Source organism: Trachemys scripta, chromosome 1 (assembly GCF_013100865.1).
Source record: "Trachemys scripta elegans isolate TJP31775 chromosome 1, CAS_Tse_1.0, whole genome shotgun sequence".
NCBI classification, from domain to species: domain Eukaryota; kingdom Metazoa; phylum Chordata; order Testudines; family Emydidae; genus Trachemys; species Trachemys scripta.
The window spans coordinates 218,470,493-218,477,186 of NC_048298.1; positions in this window are offsets into that span (position 1 = coordinate 218,470,493).

Genomic DNA, 6,694 nt, shown 5'->3' on the forward strand with positions numbered 1-6,694 from the left:
GCAGAGCTGGGGGGGCGGGGGCTTGCGCGGCGCTTGGGGGGGGGGGCTTCGGGCAGCACGGTGCTCGGAGGGGTGGGGGCTTGGCGCGGCGCTGGGGAGGCGGGGTCTTGGCACGGCGCTCGGAGGGGGCAAGGGCTTGGCACGACGCGTCGCTCGGGGGGGCGTGGGTGCAGCGCTTGGAGGGAGCGGGGCTTCGGGCGGAGCAGTGCTGAGGGGGCGGGTTCAGCTGTGCGTCGCTCGCGGGGCGGGGGGTACGGCGGGGCGGCGCTCTTCTTTTTTGCCTGGGGCGGCAAAAAAGTTAGAGCCGGCCCTGCAACTGAACATAAACTGCTAGTGTGATCCTGTGAGGGCTAATGCAATTCTTGAAGGTCCAAGCAAGGGATATTGAGCAGGAGTAGGGAGTTGGTATTACCTCTGTTTACATCATTAGTGAGACCATTACTAGAATACTGTGTCCAATTCTGATGACCGTACTTCAAAAAACGGTGAAAATTTTGTAAGGATTCAGAAAAAGAAAGCTATATGCATGATCTCAGGTTTGGAAAACATGCTGACAGCAAAACACAGGCAGCTCAGTCGATTTAATTCATTGAAGAGAAAGTGAAGAGGGGACAGATTCACAAGGGGGACTTAGGAACCTAACCAGCACTTTAGGTACCTAAGTCCAACATTTAGGACCACTGACATTCACAAAACCACCATTTAGTGCAGTGGTGGGCAACCTGCGGGCCTCCAGACAGTCTGTTTACATTTGCACGGCCACCCACTGTTCCCAGTGGCCACAGTTCACTGTTCCCGGCCAATGGAAACTGCAGGAAGTGGCGGCCAGCATGTTCCTGCAGTCTGCGCCACTTCCTACAGCTCCCATTGGCCGGGAATGGTGAACCGTGGCCACTGGGAACTGCGGGTAGCTGTGCAAATGTACACAAACTGTCTGGCGGCCTGTCAGCGGATTACCCTGATAGGCTGCATGCGACCCTCAGGCCGCAGTTTGCCCACCACTGTTTAGCTACTGCCTAATTCTATATGTGGTGAGTTTCCATTAGCAAAGTCCCCTAGGCACCTACATTTATGCAGGTGGGTGTGCACAAAGCTTCGTGAGACCTGACAGCACAAAGAAGCTCGGCACCTAGTTCACTGCTGAGTCCCAATAGGATTAATAAACTAGCATTCCCACCTATTTCAGCTGCAGGATCCAGTCCAGTAGACCACTATCAGATTGGGCCTCATACAAAACAAGGTCAGAGGAGGTGTGGAGGAAACCCCCTTAAAACAAATAACTCAATGGTTAGAGCACTCAGTGAGAATGTGGGATGCAGCAGTTTAAATCTCTCTTCTGCCTGATTCAGAGCAAGGACTTGAACCCAGGTTTCCAACCTGGATGCTCTCACCATATGCTCAGTCTTTCCTGTTAATGCTGTTCCACTTTGTTTTAAGTGCTTAAATAGTTATTGGGCTAGAGAGAGAGTGAAACTGACTCGATAGCCCAGTGATAGGGCTCTATAGTTTATGCTCCAGATCAGACAAAAGATATGGGCTTGATGCAGGAATCACTGGATGAGGTTCTATGGCCTGTGTTATGCAGGAGGTGAGAATAAACCAGCGGTTCTCAAACTGGGGGTCGGGACCCCTCAGGGGGTCATGGGGTTATTACATGGGGGGTCGCGAGCTGTCAGCCTCCACCCCAAATCCCGCTTTGCCTCCGGCATTTATAATGGTGTTAAATATATAAAAAGGTGTTTTTAAGTTATAAGGGGGTGGGGGTCACACTCAGAAGCTTGCTATGTGAAAGGGGTCACCACTAAAAAAGTTTGAGAACCACTGGAATAGATGATGATAATTGTTCCTTTTGGCTTTACAATCTATGAATCTATGAGCCTCTCCAAAGCAAGAGGGAAGCAGGAGGGAAATTTAGACTCAGAAGGGTGTCTCTTAATCACAATGTCTCCTGGGATAAATCCTGGGGGAGTGCAGTTTATGCATCATCCCTTTCTTAAGGCTGTTACTAAGGTCACAATATAGCCCTAAGAGACAAAATAACAAATAAGCTCAAAATGCCATTTTTTAGTCACGTTTCTGAGCAGAATGGCTCGTTAAGAGATCAGGCTAAATTGATATTTTTGGAATGCAATTTTATATAAAATTATTTGTAAATAAAAAAGCCTACACACACCTGGGATAGACACATTTTATAAATTAAAACAAATAAGATATTCTGCCACTCTTATTTGTTTCATAAATATTCTCATTGATTTCAATGGGATTGTTTGCAAAGTCAAGTGAGGATTAATACGAGTGGCAGATTCAGACCCTAAATAATGAAGGGCCAGGCTGTGCCCTTGTCTGCCTTGGCCAAGAAGGGCAATAACTCCTTTCCATCCCTTTGCTTGGTTTACGCAGATCTTGGGTCACGATCTGGTTTGGAGGACAGCCCTTACTCTCACCTATGCCCTTCTTATTAGCTAAGAACTGACAAACTCATAGCTGGAAACCAAACCAGCTCACCTGTATGTTAGTTTTGTTCAAAATACAGTAACTCCCCACTTAAAGTCGTCCTGGTTAACGTTGTTTCATTGTTACGTTGCTGATCAATTAGGGAACATGCTCGTTTAAAGTTGTGTAATGCTCCCATCTAACGTTGTTTGGCAGCCGCCTGATTTGTCTACTGCTTGCATGAAGAGCAGCCCGTTGCAGCTAGCTGGTGGGGGCTTGGAACCAGGGTGGACCGGCAGCCCCCTATCAGCTCCCCCCATCAGCTCCCCTAAGTTCCCTGTGCATCAGCTGCCTGCTGTTCATCTGTGTCCCTCCCCGCACTGCCATATGCTGCTCCTGCCCTCTGCCTTGGAGCTGCTCCCCAAGACTCCTGCTTGCTGTGCAGAGGGGGAGGGAAGGGAGAGGGAGGCTAATGTCAGGATGTCCCCCTCCCCCCTGCTCCTGCACCCCACTTACCCCATCTTCCATATGGAGGGAGCTTGCGGCAGCTGCAGTCTCAGGCTTGGTCTACACTAACCCCCCAAATCGAACTAAGGTACGCAACTTCAGCTACGTGAATAACGTAGCTGAAGTTCGAAGTACCTTAGTTCGATCTTACCTCGGTCCACACGCGGCAGGCAGGCTCCCCCGTCGACTCCGCGGTACTCCTCTCGTCTAGCTGGAGTACCGCAGTTGACGGTGAGCACTTCCGGGTTCGACTTATCGCGTCCAGACAAGACGCGATAAGTCGAACCCAGAAGTTCGATTGCCAGCCGCCGAACTAGCGGCTGGGTATAGACGTACCCTCAGCAAGCTGATCTAATTAACAAGGCAGTGTACTTAAGAGAAATGCGCATATCTCCCTCCATTCCTGCTGCCTTGCAGAGTGAGAGAGTTTATCCTTGAGGGCTCAGCCAATTGCTAGTTCATCATTTAGCAGTAAGGGAAATATCCCACCCTCTGACTCCTCCACCTCAACCAAGCTTCACAATCATCATCACTGTGTACCAGTATTAAATTGTTTGTTTAAAACTTATACTGTGTGTGTGTGTGTATATATATATATATATATATATATATATATATATAATATAGTCTTTTGTCTGCTGAAAAAAATTTCCCTGTAACATAACCCCCTCATTTACATTAATTCTTATGGGGAAATTGGATTCGCTTAACATCATTTCGCTTAAAGTTCCATTTTTCAGGAACATAACTACAACATTAAGTGAGGAGTTACTGTAGGTATTAGTCTAATAAAAATATATTTAGATTCTATGAAATCCTTGTAAGGTGTTGCATGCATTAATCTCCCTTGTAATGTCTGTATTCCATGCTATAAGGAAATATGTAAGCTTTGCTGTATAACTTTGAAAAGGTTTTCTCTGAACTTGTGAGCCCAGGCATGGGAATCATCTACCCCTGCCCATTCAGGAGGTCTATCAAGATTAAATAGGTCATAAGTAACATAACGATACAAATAATTGGTGAATGGCCCTATCACACCTTGAAAATGCTAGGTGACAGGGAGTTTGTCTTGTGGACTGGAAAGCTAAATGTAAAAGATAAAATAGCGTCACAAGAAAATTTTTCATCTCTTTGCTGTTTGAACTCTAATACTAAATTAACAGAGAACAGAGACACTAAATTAAGGCAGAGATCCCCAGGGGTTATCCCTGGGTCCGCCATGAAAGACATTTTGAATTGACAGATTACGACATCTCTGTCATCTTTAGGAACCATAAATGGTAACTCATTTGAGTGTATATTATTGTTTGCTTTAACCTGTAAATAACTCTCATTTCTTTTCCCCAGTAAATAAACCCCTTGGTTAGTTTATTACAGAATTGGCTACAAGCGTTATCTTTGGTGTGAGATCTGAGATACAAATCAGTCTGAGGTATATGACTGGAAATAACCTGAATACTTTGTGATCTTTGGTATAGATGACCATTTAACATTAAGTCCAGTTTCCCTGGGTAGCAAGATAGACTGGGGTATCTAAAGGGACTGTCTGTGACTCCATGGTCAGAATGATACAGTGATGGAGGAGTTCACATTTGTTACTGGGTTGGTGAAATCTAATTATAGAACGCACAACCAGTTTGGGGTACCTGCCCTGCTTTTGACAGTCTGCCCTGAGGTAGGCACTCATGGTCATAGTCACTCCAGACAGCATGACAAGTGGCTTAGGAGAACACTTTACCAATGTTCTGTATATAACGACCTTTTATGTTCTTGAAGACTGTTATCATGTCCTCCCTCAGTCTTCTCTTCTGCCCTAAGGCTAAGCTTAGAAAGTATCTGTCAGAACATACAGCTAAGAGTAGCATAAAATCCTTCCTTTACCTGTAAAGGCTTAAGAAGATCAAATAACCTGGTTGGCACCTGACCAAAAGGACCAATAAGGGGAGAAGATGCTTGCAAATCTGTGAGTGAAGGTTTTTGCATTGTGCTGTGTGTGTTGTTGTTCTTTCCGAGACAAAGAGAGTAATCCAGCAAGTAAACAAGCCAGTAATCCAGCTCCTACTGAAACGATACATCTAATATTACAAAAACAGTAAGTAATAGCAAGGAAATGCGTCAGATTATCTTTTGTTTTAGCTTGTGAATTTTCCCTATGCTAAGAGGGAGGTTTAGTCCTGTTTTTTGTAACTTTGAAGTTTTGCCTAGAGGGGAATCCTCTGTGTTTTAAATCTTATTACCCTGTAAAATTACCTTCCATCTTGATTTTACAGAGGTTCCTCATGTTTTTAAGAATCTGATTGGGTTTTTAATGTCCTAAAAACCCAAGGGTCTGGTCTGTGCTCACCTTTTTTACCTATTTGGTTGGTATATTATTCTCAAGCCTCCCTAGGAAAGGAGGTGAAGGGCCTTGGGGGGATATTTGGAGGAAAAAGGAACTCCAAGTGGTCCTTTTCCTAAACCTTTGTCTAACTCACTTGGTGGTGGCAGTGATACCATCCAAGGACAAGGAATTTGTGCCCTGGGGAAGTTTTTAACCTAAGCTAGTGAAATATAAGCTTAGGGGGTCTTTCATGCGGGTCCCCACATCTGTACCCCAGAGTTCAGAGTGGGAAGGGAACCCTGACAGTATCACATTTATTAGACATAGGGCTAGCTTTTGGCATTTAGCCACAGGCCTGAGTTAGGAGTATACAGAGCCACACAACTTTAAAAGCAACTCCAGGAGGGATTTTGCTGCCACCAGTCTTGCATATGCAAGAGGAGTGCTATGTCCCTGCTTTTGGACACCGTTGAAGCAGTTTGCTGCCTTGGGAGCACATGGAATTTCTGTGATACCCGTAGTATAGGAACTATGATTGTGGTTGGTCCATGGATGGAATGTGCAGAGTAGAGGCATGGCTTCTGACTCTGTCCTCCCTGCCACATTTACTAGGGCAGGGACAGTATGACCTATAGTTTGCATAATTTCTTGTCATAAATTCATGATGCCTTCCATTTTGTCCAGTCAAGATTCTGCATTATGAAATTTAACTTCAGTTGTACACCCCATAGTTTGAATTGCAAAAAGAAGTGATTTCATAGACCTGTCCTTCCAAGTGACTTCATTTTCCATGGTAACTGCTTTGAACTTCCCTTGTGGAATGATAAACTCCAAAATAGACACAACTTTCTACCCAGAACTCAGATTGTAAATTAAGGACCAACATCTATTGCTTTTCTGTTTACTTTTTTTGCCTTTGGTGCTATTGCTACTAGTAGGAAATCACAATCAGGAACAGAAGAAAGGCAATATCCCAGATAAGTGAGGCCTCTTACAAAACCCACAAGTATTTCCCAAATAAATTTTCATCTTGCTTTGTCCTTCAGTGTATTTTTACACAGTTCTATCCTTTGTGGTGGCCTGGGATTTTCATAGAATCATAGAATATCAGGTTTGGAAGGGACCTCAGGAGGTCATCTAGTCCAACCCCCTGCTCAAAGCAGGACCAATCCCCAACTAAATCATCCCAGCCAGGGATTTGTCAAGCCTGACCTTAAAAACCTCTAAGAAAGGAGATTCCACCACCTCCCTAGGTAATCCATTTCAATGCTTCACCACCCTCCTCGTGAAAAAGTTTTTCCTAATATCCAACCTAAACCTCCCCCACTGCAACTTGAGACCATTACTCCATGTTCTGTCATCTGGTACCACTGAGAACAGTCTAGATCCATCCTCTTTGGAACCCCCTTTCAGGTAGTTGAAAGTAGCTATCAA